General features: G+C 46.5%; 1 long non-coding RNA gene across 1 annotated transcript; it reads right to left on the reverse strand.

Moving 5' to 3' along the window:
* Positions 1-1639: 1639 nt before the first annotated feature.
* On the reverse strand, positions 1640-9259 carry LOC137845035 (uncharacterized). Its single transcript, XR_011090077.1, has 4 exons — positions 8978-9259; positions 6531-6608; positions 5009-6415; positions 1640-4474 (listed from the first exon to the last, which is right to left on the reverse strand). It is a non-coding gene; the product is annotated as an uncharacterized lncRNA (long non-coding RNA).
* Between the last annotated feature and the right edge of the window lie 5622 nt (positions 9260-14881).

A 14881-nucleotide genomic window follows, 5' to 3' on the forward strand; every position in this document is an offset into this window, starting at 1 on the left:
TAGTACTCCACAGAGTCCTTACTCACCCCTGAATGAAAGGTTATTGTTGAATTCAAATGGACTGGAGCAGAGCCTTATGGAAGACAGCAGGTCCTGGGGTACCACAACCAGTTGTCAGGGACAACCTGGTATTTTGCACTGTATACTTCAAAAATGATAAACCAGAGGATGTGTAAACTGTGTTCTAACAAGAAGAAAATCCATAATTCAGGCCAGCACAGAAAGCACCTGGTTTCATGCTTCATTTCCATTTCTAAACATAGAAGAGGCTCACAGAAGCATCTGCTGAGCTTCTGAATGAGTTTGGATCAGCTGCGAGTTCCTGCATGCCAAAAGAAAGCCGAAGTCACACATGAAATCAGGCCAATCTCAGGGACACCAGGTCAGCCTACATCCCAAACTGAGAGCAGAAGCACATACCTTTTGGTTTTTCATTTCTGCTATTCTTTCTCTCCCCTTATCGACAAGGATGGTCAGATTAGATGGAGCTTTGCAAGTGGAAAAAGATGTTGCTGTTCCATGAAGAGGTTCAGTTTAGTAAGGTAAAGAGTTAAAGCAAAACCTAAGACTCCAGGGTATCTCCAGCGAGTGCCTCAGATCACTGGATCTGGATTACAGCCTGAGGGCTACAACAACATCAGTGGAAACTCCAGAGAGCAGAGCAGATCTTCTGGAGTGCCACTGGCTGTACAGAAGAAAGGTCTTCATTTGCTTGGTTTGAAGGGCTCTCGAAAAGGAAAATTACTTGGAGCACAGAAATAATGAAAAGTGTCACTCTTGCTCTCAGCTGCAGGATTTTATTCTCCCCAGTGGGGTGCAACATTTACCTCTGTCTTGGCTATCCGATGAAGGAAAAAGTGCAGTGAGTCTGCAGTCACATCTGATCTGCCACAGCCAGCACAAACCTGGCAAAGGTGATGGAATTTGTCATCCCCCTGGGACTACGAAGGGCACATGAACTTGTAACCCCTGCCACCACCCGCACAGACACCCGCAGAGGCCACGCAGGGTCACAGCCCTCGAGTCTGAAGGGAACTGCTGCACGTACCAGCACGAGGCATGCTAACGAAACAGCGGCCAGTGCTGCTGCTGCTTTCTGCCATCGCTACCACTGTGAGAAGCAGAAGGCTTGTGGACATGGGGTGACACTGCCAACGCTGAAAGTATCCACATCCCCTTTTCAGAAACGCCCTGCAGATCTGTGCTGCCACAGAGGTGGGGAGACACCTCCAAGGAGGCTGGCACAGCCCAGGGACCAGCTCTAAAAAATCAGCAGTCACATCCCTGTGATGCTGCCCCTGACCTCACCATCCCATCTCACCAGGGCGACTCGGTGGAGGTACATAGTGCAGGGGGGATCCACAGCTTCAGAGCTGGTTTGGTGTCCGATCTCAGCCCTGCTGCTGAGGCACAGCTGTCTTGCATGGCCTCACAAGATTTCTCTGCCCAGAACTTCCCAAAGGTTCAGCTTCCAGAGCAGTAAATGTTTGCCGATCTGTAATATCTGCCTTTGCCCTACGTGGTGGCAGTACTTTGGAAATAGGATTTAAACTCCTTTGAGGATATAATCCCAACAGGCAGTTATGCTAAGACAACTAGCACATACCAGGCAAATAACATTAGCAAATTCTAAAACAAGTGCATATGTAACGTAATTTATACTTATCAGGAGGGCACTTCATAGAGCAGGAAAAATATGAATTGGTCTGCTAAGACCAGCATTTGGGGAAAACAAAAAGCTCTTGGAAGAACTGTAGATGCTTTCCCTTACCAGCAAGTTAGACATGCCAGCACACCCTTTAAAGCTTCTGGTCGTCACCCTGCAAGCTTGTTTGATTTTCCTGTGCTCTCATCTGGAGTTGCTAGGATGAGCATGGGAGTCATGCCTGAATCTCTGTAGTGCAGTGGCAGTGCAGGATTCCTGCTGGAGGATGGTGGAGATGCCAAAAGGCAAAGAATCCGGCCTTGCTGCTGGTGTCGGTGCTGACAGCGAGCCACCCAGCTGCCTCAGCTGAAAATTAGTCTCTCTGTCTCTCCCATCCTGATGAATATTGATGAACTTCACAGCATCAAACGAAGCAAAGGCAGGACAGCTGTTTGAAGGGACAAACACTTCAGCTCTGGATTGGAAAGAAAGGAACAGACGCAGACAGGGGAGTGGCTGCGATGAGCCAAGGCAGCCTTCTCCCTCATTTGTCAAACTGTGATTTACAGACACACTTCCATTCACCCTGTGGCTGCCATTTTCCACATCCTATGTCCACAAATCTCTCGTGCTAATTAGATAGGTAATATGTGGGCTGCCTCCTCTATAAAAAGCTGCTCTGAACTGGGATGCTTCCCAGCTCATTTTAATAAATCATGGCTGTAATTAAATTCTTTTGCTGTATATTTCTGCAGTAAAACCTGTATCATTCACTTTTTAGCCCTTTTTTTTTTTTTTTTTTTTTTGCTGGCCAGCCACCTATCATTTTGTCTTGCTTCTGAAGCTGCTTTTCCTGCCTGGTCATTTGAAGAGTACCATCTGCTTGGAACCACCAGTCTAATTCTGCTTCTTCCTCCTTGTCCACACTTTCAGAGCCTTTCCTCATTCTGTCCATCCCCAAAGCCCCACTCATGCTTCCAGCCACTGCCCCTACCATCAGTGACTACTTCAACTCACCCAATTTTCAGCTCAACAAGACCATCCCACTGCCTCAAGGGCCACTTTTACCAGCGTGCTAACAAGTGAACCTAACACAACCCCTTCCCAACCCCTTCTGTGCGGGCAGGAGATGGGGAGGAAGCCCTGAGCTGGGTGCTCACACTCCTTTGGGTTTGGGGAAGCAACAATTGGCTTGAAATGATCACAGCCAGCATGCCAGCCAGCTGGCTGCAGCCACCTCAAAGCAAACACAGCTGCCCGAAGCAAGGGTTGGTAATGTCAGTCATGATGGACAGGCACTGTGCTGGCTAAGCAGCGCGTTTCATTATTCACTTTGCAAACTTACCTGAAAGAAATTGGCCAGAAGCAACAAAAAAAAGAACCTGCGATTAGAAATAATTCTCCATCTTTTCATGGGAGCAGCAGTTCTGAAGCCTCTGATGGCCAAGGCTCACACCACGTTGGCTGTAGCCCATGGCAGCTCAGCAGGGCAGGATTCAGGTGGACAAGGGAAGCTCACTGGGCCCAAGGCACCATCCTTCACTGGAGACTGTGCCACGAGGTATGGAAACTACAGCTCTCAGAGCCATTCCTGTGGTGGTGCCTCGCCAGGACTCTCGGCCTCCTGCAGGCTGCACCTTTTAGCTACAGACTTGAGGGCCTGGAAAGAAGGTAATTAGTAGTAGTATTATTTTTTAGCCATCAAATAAAGAATTTTGCACAGAGAGGAAAATATTTTCTAACAGGTTCTGTCAACAGAGACCTTGAGGCAAACAGAAGCACAGACACTTACACACGGGGCCACTGACCAGAGCGAAGGCTGTGGGTACAGCTGGGAGGGGAACCCAAGAGCCCCCATCCTCAGCTTTAAATCTCACTTCATCACCAGCATTCGCTTAATTTTAATAAGGGTCCTGTCAATCCTAGTGCTTAGAGATAACAAGACTGACCTCAGGAGCCACATTTTGGCAAAATGGCAAAAACCTAAAAGACAAAGGAGACGTAAGTGAACTGAGAAGCTGGACAGGATCTGGGTCTGCTAAAACAGTGTGAACATCGAGTCTTTTCCTTGGTTTAAAAAAGCATTTCCAAGACAGGGATGCGTGAAGCAGAATCTTGTTTTGTGCTCCTTCAGGAAATTTCTTAATAACTTTTTTTTTAACAGGGTCATGTTTAAAAGGGAGAGCCCCTTGTCTTTCATCTACTCAAAAGCATGCTGTAAAAAGCAATAATGTATGAAGTTATAATATAGTGTGGGTATAAAATGTTCGTTCGTATATATTTGTTCATTTCAGATTCAGAATAGACTGAGATATGCCTCTTTTTGCATAACTCCAAGCTCAGCTTTGAACATGTAAGTGGGGAAAATTAACATTAAAATGAAGCCTTAAACTGCGGTTCCTTGAAAGATGCAGAGCATGAGGAATTCAAATGGCTCTCACTCAGTGACCCAGTTAAAATATACAGCTCAGGACTGCAAGTTGGTGGCAGGCATTTCGGGGACATCAGGAGGTGGAGGCTGCCTCCGCCCTTCTTCCAGCTTAGCTGCAAGCTGCTCTTCTAAGGCAGGCCCCAGAAACATGCAGGTGGCCAGAGCAGGTTTCCCTAGAAGGTGTTCCCATGAGGTGGGATTATCCTCAGGCCTTACCAGGTAACAGGAAAACACTTAAGATTGGGGATGGGCTCCACAGAGAGGTGGCGAGGTATCATACGATCATGGGTAATATCACATAGGTACCACTTGTATTGAAAATGCAGCTGCTGCTCCACATTAATACAAAGTCAAAATGTGTTCTATCAGATGAAGGAGAAATAACATCTCGGCATTTCCTATTATGTAAAAATGGCTTTGTTGAAAGAGGCAATATCTGAGTTCGGGGAACAGAGAAAATGAACTCCTTTTTTTCTTTTCTATTTATTAGAAAAAGCATATTCTGACTACAGCAAGCAATCAAGTGAGCTAATATACAGCATTGTAGTGCTGTGTTGGTACAAAACCAGTGTCCTTGCCCTGCAGAAGGGTAGCAGAGCACACCATCAGCGTGGGGGGCCTCGTGAAGCTTTGCCCTCAGGACCCCCGAGTTGCCTGCCTTCCTCCAAGAAAACTCACAGACCATTACAAGGGAAGCTAAAGTGACAAAAGTTGTCATCTTTTCCACTATGTCTTTTGTCTCCTAGTGACAAGCTGCCTTATTCTTAAGGCAAAGTGCAGGAACAAGGGAAGCTTACAGCCACTGCAGCACCACAAAGACGGATGCCAGGAGCGCCAGCCCCTGCCCCGTCAGTGAGAGCCACAGCAAAGCCTCGGTTTCCCTGTGGATTATCTGCTAGGGGAAAAGGGCAGCATGGATCTGGCAAACTTACATGTTCTCAGTGGAAAAAGACGTCACGTCTGCGTTCCTCTTCTTTGCATTAGCTTCGGGTTTCGTTTCTTTTTTCTTTCACATCCATTCGCAGCTGCCGGGCAGGGTCTGAAGGAGGCCCCCGTGCAGTAGGCGTGAGCGTGACCTTTCCATGTTACACAAAGGATGAGCCGTGGATGAGATAAGCAGCTCTACAGCCCCCTGCTTTTTCTCCTGTATCTGATCCTCTCAGCCATACCCCAGCCAGGCCTGCTTTTCCAGGGACGGGAAGCAAAGTCAACGTAGTGATGGAGTTTGGGGAATCAAGTGGCAATTTATGGTTAGAAGGCAACATGAAAGCAACTTGCTGGTTGTACCGTTACTAATACAGCCGGGTGTCAGCTCTCGTTGTAATGGGACATTCTTGACTCGTGTTCAGCTTGACGTCCACCAGGACCTCCAGGTCCTTTTATATAAAGCTGACTTCTAGCCAGCCAGTCCCCAGTTTGTACTGTTGTGTGGGGTCACTATTTCACAGGTGCAGGACTTTGCTTTTGCCTTCTTGAACTTCATGATGCTTCTGTCATCTGATTTCTCCAGCTTGTTCGCAGCCCCCTGAATGATGGCAGCCTGGCCCACTAGCATATCAACTACACCCAATGTATAAAATAACTGCAAGCAGCATCATGAACGATATGATAGTCAGCTTAATGGCACTGTATAAACTGAGAATGCAGCAGGACTGACAGCTATGCTGTGTTCATCCTTTTACGAGATGTAAAAACACCCCGTGTTGCTGTCCTTCACGGGGTGGTTGATGCCCTTACTTTTGAAGATGAAACCAAAGGATGATGCAGTTTACAGAAGGAGCTTACAGAATTCCTCTGAGAAGATTTAGCAAGGGCTAGTAGAATTAAGGTGCCTTTTTATCTCTATCTCCATTCCCAGAAATCAAAATTGTTAGCATCAACCCAAAGCATGAAGCACATCATCTAATCTGGGGAAAAAAGATGCACTTTCCTGTGACCTTAGCTCAGTCATATAGGTCAGGCAGCAAAAATGAGCTGCTTAAAATAACATCTAAGCTGAGCTTCACTGCTCCTCTACATAGGCATTTGTCCACAGGAGGGAGAAAAAAAAAAAAAAAAAGCTCTATTTCCTTTTTGAGAGCTGCTAATAAATGCCACATTTTGTCTCCAGAGCTGCTTAGTCATTCAAATAAAGACAACAGCTAAGTAACAACAAGCAAGAATTAAATGGAAGATAATGCTGTGGTCTCAGCCATGCAAAGCCTAAATGTTTATTACTCAGAGTGAAGGGGGAAATGGTTCCTCTCCAAGAACTGTGTTGACAGCAATATCTGCACCTTCCTCTTCCTGTTTTCGCTCTTCCCACACAGCAGTGGTTTCATCTGGCCTGTTTGGATCATCTATCACGGCACGTTGAAACACCACGCAGTAAATCAATGGAATCAATTCTTGAATCCATTAGAAAGAGTCAAGTGCATGCTTAGAAAAATCCAAAGAAAATTTGGAGAAACTTACCAGCTCAAAGGGAGACATGGGGCAGTTTCCAATGGTCAGACCCAGATGGCAGAATAGCAACTGTGAGGACTTGTCTACCTGAAAGAGAGGGTTGGCAGCCGGTCCTAGGGATGGAGACTCCTGCTATCACTGTTTCATGTTTCATGAAACATGCTGAACATGTTTCCTACTTACCTACAGCCTCCCCAGAGAGGTGCTAAAAAGTGAATTTGGGGAGTATAAACAAACAAGAAAACAATAAATCAGACAAAAGGGACCTCAGAGGTACCTCCCAAACCTAAAGGGCTCAGAAATCTATCATGTGCTTAAAGCCCAGCACAGAAAATCAACCCCTTCCTGGGCAGCTCTGAGCACCTCAGTGCTGAGTGGTGGGGATGGTGGGATTTTGACTTCCTCATGAAGGCCACTGCTCTGCAGGAAGAGGTTGTTCAGTTCACTGACAGCGTGGAGTAAGCAACAGATAGGAAATGGAGTAAGCCAAGGACAGTAACTATGCAATTAGGAGAGGGAGGAAGAGAGAGAAAGGAGGCAAGGCATGGAAAGGAGTGCTTGGTAGTATGAAAAGCAGCTATTTCAAAAAGCAAAGGACACAGAGAAATTATACAAACTAGTTAGAGGAACAGCTCTACTCTTAGCCTGGTAAATGCACGCCCAGCCAGTCCTTAAACTTGGACTTGTGCACCACAACTCCACACTAGCCTTTCTGTTTTTTTCCTCTCTCTCTCTGAGGTTGCAGAGCTGGGGGAGACTCCCCACCTGGGAAGAACTGCAGGAACTCAGCCATGGCTCCTGCCCAGAGCCTGCAGGCTGAGGAGTAGCAGAGGCTGGTTCAGGAACCACCACCTCTCGCTGTGGTGTGTTGCTGAGGCACCTAGCTCAGCGCCAAGATGGGCAACAGCTCTGGGCCACCTGCCTTTCTTCCCCTTCTCTCTCCCATGAATGCTGAGCTGCCAGATTCAAAATCCAGATTTCCCAAGTTCAAAGCAGAGCAGGCATTTGGGATCCACCACCTTGCAGCTATGAGGAGTGGCAGAACTGTGTCAGCTCCACTGGGTAACCTTGCCTCCAGACTTGGCAGGGAGGACCCGCTAGGGTGCTCAGGCATCCAGGAAAACCCACGAGCTCGAGGTCAGAAGACCTTTTCACTCAACCAAGGCAGATTGTGGCTCTGCAAGAAGCAGATTCCCGACCTCTGTCTCCCACCGACTTCAGGATTCAGCAGATTCCTGCCTCCTATGGCACCTCACCACTGGGAGAAGCTGCTGCTCTTGGCTGCCTGCTCCTGAAACCGTTTCCTGCTGAGCCTCAGGCCACATCCCTTTTCCAAGGTTCCTTATGCCAACAGCTCTGCACAATGCAGAGTGAGGGAATAGCTTTGACACTGAAAAGGAATTTCATTATCCTTGCAACCCCGGGATGTCTGCAAGCAGTTTCCGCCAAGAAAAAACATAAACATACATTTCAGCCTCATCAAAACAAACTCTCTTAGAGGAACTCCGCTTGGAACGGCTCTTGCCAGCAGTGGGGAAAGGAGATGCTGCCACAAACCACTTCAGTGACCGAGTGCTCAGCAGGGTCAGCTGTGATATGGGAAAACCCTTTCCCTGAACTAGGGCTGGACCCATGGATTCCAGCATCCTTGCTATGTCCTTGCTAGGTAACGTGGGTCCTTTTGCAACCTCCCTGTTTTGTGGCGCAGGAGGAAGCTGCCATTACAACACCCAGAGAGCTCCCAGCTCTGAGATCTAATAAGCAGGAGCTGGAAGCTCCGTGCTGTTCTTTAAAAGTCTGCTGCTTTAAATTCAGCTGCAGGGACTCATTCCTACGGTAGAAAACAGTCCTTCTGCTGGAGTCAGATCTAAGCTCAAATAGCTTTGCTCTGCTGCTTACCCCAGGACATTGCCTGATAATAATCCTTTTGCACATGGCCACTTCCTTGGGGTTCCTGCTTCCATGGCTCCGCTCACAAATAATCTGAATGCCTCCTTTGCTTTTCAAAGAGCCTCTCTCCTTCTCTCCAGAGGGGAAGCTAATCTGCTCATTTCTTCATTTCCATTCGGTGAGCCATTAAACCCAGGGAACAGAGTCTGTGTCGTAGAAATTCACTGAAGTACCCACTGCGAGACCTGCCTGAAGGGTATCTTTTGTCCTTGTTCAGCTCCTATGCTCGCTTTATCCCTTGGATGCAACATACACCATGCAAGTCCTGTTGGCTTGTTATCCCCAGGACAAAGAAAAAATAAATAAAAATTAGCCTAACCACAGAGAAATGACGTATATTGGCTCATCAGCCATTTCCCCTCCTCCACAATATCTTTTGTTGCAAAAAGGGTGCCAAAATGCAGAAGAAAGCCTTTGTTTGTCTTTCAGACATGGAGAACCTGAACTCACTCCCCCACCAAATCTGCAAGGCTACCTGCTCCCTCCCCAAACAGAAAGCCACCAACCTTGCTCGGTCTCTGCCTGACAGCCACCCAGAAGGATCCAAGCAAGAGTCGGAGGCCCAATAAAATAGATGTTGTGCCTCGCTCTGAAATAGATACGGCAAGATGAGCTGGCGAGGAAGAAAGAGTCAATTTGTCTCGAGCCCCTGTAAAATCCCAGACTGTGTTCTCAGTAATATGATCAGATTTGGGGCTAGATGATCAGCTTTGGCAGTTCTAATAGAGTCTGTCTGCCAGTACTGTAATTGTAAACACAACCAACATCTGAATATAATAATAATAATGATAAAAAGTAATGTTACCATGGCCCACACCCACTGGGATGTCTCATTTTTGCTTTGGCTTTAGGATAAAGGGCAATGAGGATGTTTGGATCAGCAGCTTCATTTCAGCCAGTGTTTCTGATAAGTCTGTCACCACATTTGTCTCTGGAAAATATTAAGCACAACATAGAGCTCATTCCTCGATGATGTACAAGCAGCTTGTTTTTCTCATTTCACCACAAATCTTATTTATATATACACTGCAAATAGATTGATACCACACACAGAGCACATCTATAGGGCCTGATTTGCCAGTGTTATATTAGATTTACGGCCTTGTAATTCCATAGACTTTAATGAGTTTTACCAGACTAAAGCTGGTTCCTAAAGAGAAAGGATATATCATGAACATGCACACATTACTTGTATACCCACCCAGAAATGTTAGTACAGGCAGACACCTGGCACAGATGACAGCAGTTAAATTTGCTTCGCATTTCCTTTTATAAGGCCCTGATTTCAGTTGCTCCTAACTGCCAAACATTTGATGTTTGGGCAGAAATTTTCCTTCTAATGTGCTTGCCTCAGGCTAAGTGTTTTCAGACAATTCCAGCAGAAGCGGTGCCGGCGTGTAGCCCCAGAGCAACAGGCAACGTCTGTCCCAGCGGACAACAGGCGCTTTTAGGATAAATTTGGGGGAAACCACAGTGTTTCACCAATATTAAGAAAGGCTCCGACTGCCTTATTTAGAAGGTCCCGAAGCTTTGAAGCAAGGATTTGAAACGCTGAAAGGAAATCGGATGTTGTAACCCAGAAATGGTTACAACAAGCCTAACCCAGCCGTTCATACTCCACTTTGCTTTGCGCTGAGCTCTGAGTTACCCACACGTGCTAACACCAGCATGTCCTTTTGCAGTGGGAGACCTCTGTGCTTAAACAAGGCACGTAGCAAACCCGCAGCGGGTTCTTATAAAGCCATTTGCAAGGAGCTGATCGATGCTTAAGTCTTCTGCCACACAACCACATTGTGCTTGCAACACCTGCTGCTTCACTGGCTTCAGCTTACTGAGGCTGGCTGACTTTGGAGGGTCACCGAGATAGCACCATGGGTCAGCAGCAAGCTTTAGGAGAGGACAGAAAGAGGGAACAAGGCAGCTGCCTTAGCTTAGAGTGAGTTTTTGTTTTAATTTTTAATTTTGCTTTTTATAAACAGCTGCTGACAATGCACTGGTTAACACTGCCAAAAAAAAAAAAATCCTTACCGTTGTCTTTGCTTTGCTGTATTCGTTTCAGATGCTTACCCCTAAGGAAATACAGAAGATATTGCAGAATGATGTGCTTTTCTTCATGCGTCAATGGTCTTTAGGTAACAAAGAAAAAGAGAAATGTAGGGTGGGCTAAAAGCTCCAACAACCAACATTACTCTAGAACAGGGTCAAGGATGAAGCAAGGTTTTCTATAATTGCTCATCTTCGGTGCTGAGGATCGCTGTGGCACAAGCCAGAAGAGCACCATGCCACCACGTGCAGATGGCACCTCTCCTAAGAGCATAGGGTGTGCCACAGAACAGAGCATTCCACCTTTAACTTGCACTTACTTTGCCATTTCGTGCAACTCTGCAGACTCTCTGGTGACCAGGCACAGCGGCCACTGCCAGCTGCGGGCTGCAGACCACCCTGCCGTTGCGAAGAGCTCCTCTGCGCTTTCGCCGCACGCTCTGAGCTCAAGTGGAGGTCTCTGCTAAATCTCAATCTAAATAGCTCAATCTAAATAGCTCAGCCATTTTGCTGACCCCTGTGAGGGTACATATGGTTCCATATGGTGGGAAATCTGCCCTTTTTTTTTGTTTTTTAAATTTGCTCCTAAGATCAAGTGTAGGAAAATATAAACAAAACTATGGTAGGAGAATATTAAGGTTGCAGAATCAAGCGCTTATAAGTCAGGAACTGGCTGACAAGGTTTCTGTCACATAAAAGAAAGATCGAAATAAATATGTTTTGATAGCAAAAGAAAAAAAAAAAAAAAAAGCTCTCTGCACGACAGGCTAGATAAATAGAAATAAAAGAATGAGGCTGCTTTGTTTGAGAACAGCTTCTTAAATCATGATCATCTTTCCAGACCATTTCCTTCTCTCCTCCCTAAACTCCTGCCAAATTGCAGCTAGGTTTAACACGAACATTTCACAAAGAGTTGATCTTTGTACTTGAGAGATAGGCAAAGTCTGGGCTTCAGAGGTGATTCTTTTAGATCATTTTTGAAGAGTTATACTGGTGTAAATTGAGTACCTTAAAAATTCACCACACTGGAAACCTGCAGTACTACATAATTCCTCCCATAATTTTTCTTCCTCTTTAAAGAGAACATTCATCCCCGCAGTGGGTCTGCTATAGTTAAGGGAAAGACTTATCAAGATGAAATTTGCTCTCCGCAAAAGGAGAAAATAAGATTTCAGAACGAGTCCACTCAGGGTTATGCGAACAACCCCGCATTTCCCCACATCCCAAACAAGCATTGCATGCGTTGTGCTTCATCAAGAAGAAAAGCGTCTCCCAAAAACCCAAGGAAAGGTGCTGGCTTGCTGCGAGGGAAGCTTCCCTGGCCAGGCTGCCCCTGGCTCAGAGCAGCAGCCAGCAGTGGGTGATGGCTCAGGGAGGCTTAACAGCCACCCACACCACATGTTGCCCAAATGCCAGCTTGGCACACACACTGCTGGCAGCAGAGCCCACAAGGGCAGCAAATGTTCGCTGACTGGCACTCACAGCCCAGCCCAAGGTGCCTGAGGAACGGCTGGGTGCTCTGTTCCTGCTCCTTGGGTGCAGGAAGTGAATCCTGGACCGAATCCTGCGGTGAGAACAGCGATAAGGTGCTGGAGGAAGGCAGAAGTCACGCTGCAGCAGTCATCTTTTGAGCCAATGCTGAGGATCTACTGGGTTCCAACCTACAGGAGACACTGAGCGAAAGGCTTTGGCCGCTGAACAATACCAGGGAGGCTAAAAGAAAAGAAATCAAAGCAAGAAGGGTGGCAAAACAAACAAGCAAGTCATTTGAAATCAAAACACATTCTAACCCACCTCCCTTGAAAGAGGTCCTGCCCGCTGCATGCCCTGCAGCACTCTGTCTCCAGCAGTTACAGTGGCAAGCTTTGCAGAGCCTTATCTGCATGTCGGGAAGGGCACCTGAAGCAAACAGGCTTGAAATCTGGCACCACTGTTCACGCAGATCCTGCTGCAAAAGGGCTCTTCCTAGAGCAAGCAGGATCTTCAGATGCCAGTCAGGCAGGGAACTTGCAGAGGAAACAAGCAGGGGAGCAGCACAGGCTGCAAAAAGCTGAGCCTGCTGGGCTGAACTGTAGGACAGCCACAGCTTATGGAAAGGATCGAGCACAAAGGAGAGGGTGATTAGCAAAAAAAGTCCCAGCTAAAAGGGCAACAAGGCCTATTCCTACCTGTCAGGTTCTGCCTTTCACTGACAGAAGCTATGTTTTCTGTAAGGAGCATTTTCCTAGACTCCCAGAACCGCAGACATCAGTGCAGGCAAGATCATAGCTCTGGAGGAGGGCCAGCAGAGTTCAAAGCCCTCTGCTGAAAACCAAAGCAACTCTGACAAGCATTGAGGTAAAATTTATGAGGTCCTGATTGCTAAAAACCTATGTTTGGGATATAAAAAACAAAAAGTAACAATTATGCCACCCACACTGTTTATTCTTTTCTTATGTGTGGCGCTTTGGGCTAGCATGCTGACATATAAAACAATCTGAGCACTTTTTAGATTGGATTTATAGCATTCCTAGACTGACATTTAGTATCATGGTTTGCAGTTAAGCATAATATTCAACAAGCCACCTGCCTCTATAAATGTCACGATTTGGGCTCAAACTTGGTTTACACACAGCTCAAAGGAACCCGTTCTTTCAGTGAGCGCCTGTTTACAAGGAGCTTTCACGGCACACAGCACTGAAAAAAAATCAATTTGTAGAAAATAAAGATAAAGGTGAAAGTCTTGCGTGATTTATCTTGTTTGGAAGCGGTAGAGAGGGGCATGAGAAATCTGCATTCCAGAAAAGATCAGCACTGCCCACAGAATAAATTGGTGCTGGCTGGTGCAAGCAGCTACCCTGCGAGAAACACAGCGAATAGCTCACAGGGAAGAGCAGAGGATTGCCAGGTGGGGTGGCTGAAAGCCTCAAGTTTTCACATCTGGAGGTTCCTGAGCCGTTTACAAAGCACCGGAGCTGCCCAAAGGGACACTCTGTCTGGCTCTGGATTCTTTGGTGCAAGTGTTGCTAAAAGGTAGACATCCTGCTACATCCATGGTGACAGGAGGAGAATCAAGTGTGGGATGCACAAAGGCAGAAGCACATCGGGACTGTAGATGGAAAGAGACCTCTGCAGGTCACCTCGTCCAACTTCCTGCTCAAAGCAGGGCCAGCGAGAGTAGACTGCCTGGGGCCTTGTCCTCGTTCATTAGGCTGAAATGCAAGCAGTGCCACAGCTGCTCTGTTGCCTCTCTGATCACAGAGATGCATTACCTAGATGCATGCTCCAAAAACAGAATTGTTGCCCCACGGTCTTAGGGAGGGATTCTGTTGGGCAGCAGAAGCCATTGATAAATTTACCAGTGCTCTTCACTACTCTGTATGACACAGAGGGCTCCATCAAGCTCCCATTGCTAATACAAGATCTGGCAATTTGCTGTTTTACGAGGAAGAAGAGCCCATTCAGTGATTCCCTGGGGTCTAGTCACACCACAGACCAGGGAGACTAGGAGCTGAACATTTCTGGAAAAGGAGCATTACGTTGAGGTACTCTGCAGAGCAATTGGGTGTGCTCCAAGTCCAGATTCTCCAAATAGATAATCAGGTCAGAAAACAAGCCATTTATAGCAGGGACATAACAGACATTGCTCTGCTATAATGAAGCTCTCTTCTGCTTGGAAGAAATATTCTGGTGTGACAAGATAATTTCTCACCTGGATTTAAATGCTATGGTGTCTGAAGGTATCATCTTTCTCCAACTATCATCAATTAAGCTTTGAATACTGCAAAGATGAGGAAAGGTAAGCCTATGTGTCATCCATTGGTTCATGCAAAGTGACCTAACCAAAAATCTATCCTTCTGGGAATGACAAATCAAAAAACTGGTGACATACAGAATGAAAATCATGGAATCGTCTAGCTTGGAAAAGACCTTCAAGATCATTAAGTCCAACCATCAACCTGACCTACTGAGTCTCATCAACAAACCATGTCCCCCAGTGCCACATCTCTTAAGTACCTCCACAGATGGGGACTTGATAGCTAGCTGAGCTCTGCCTGACCTGATCTTCCTAAAAACGCTCACTATAAAAGCAAATTAAAAGTTACATGTACGTCACTCCTGAAGACCATGGAATGAGAAATCATACATGATAGAAATCCCAAGGCATGACCTCCGGCATGTAACTGGGAGCATTTTTGGTGTTTTGCTGCAGGTTTATAAATGGTTGCACTCCACTTTTGGAGCATTTTCTCCACGGGTGACACTTCTTATGCACTGAATGTAGTCCTGCGGCAATGACCGGATGATGATACATCAGTTGCAGAAATTAGTTCTGTCTGGCACGGGCAAGATGAGTTGGCCCCTTCTACAGCCATTACTTGAATCAT

Source organism: Anas acuta, chromosome 1 (assembly GCF_963932015.1).
Source record: "Anas acuta chromosome 1, bAnaAcu1.1, whole genome shotgun sequence".
In the NCBI taxonomy this organism is placed as follows: domain Eukaryota; kingdom Metazoa; phylum Chordata; class Aves; order Anseriformes; family Anatidae; genus Anas; species Anas acuta.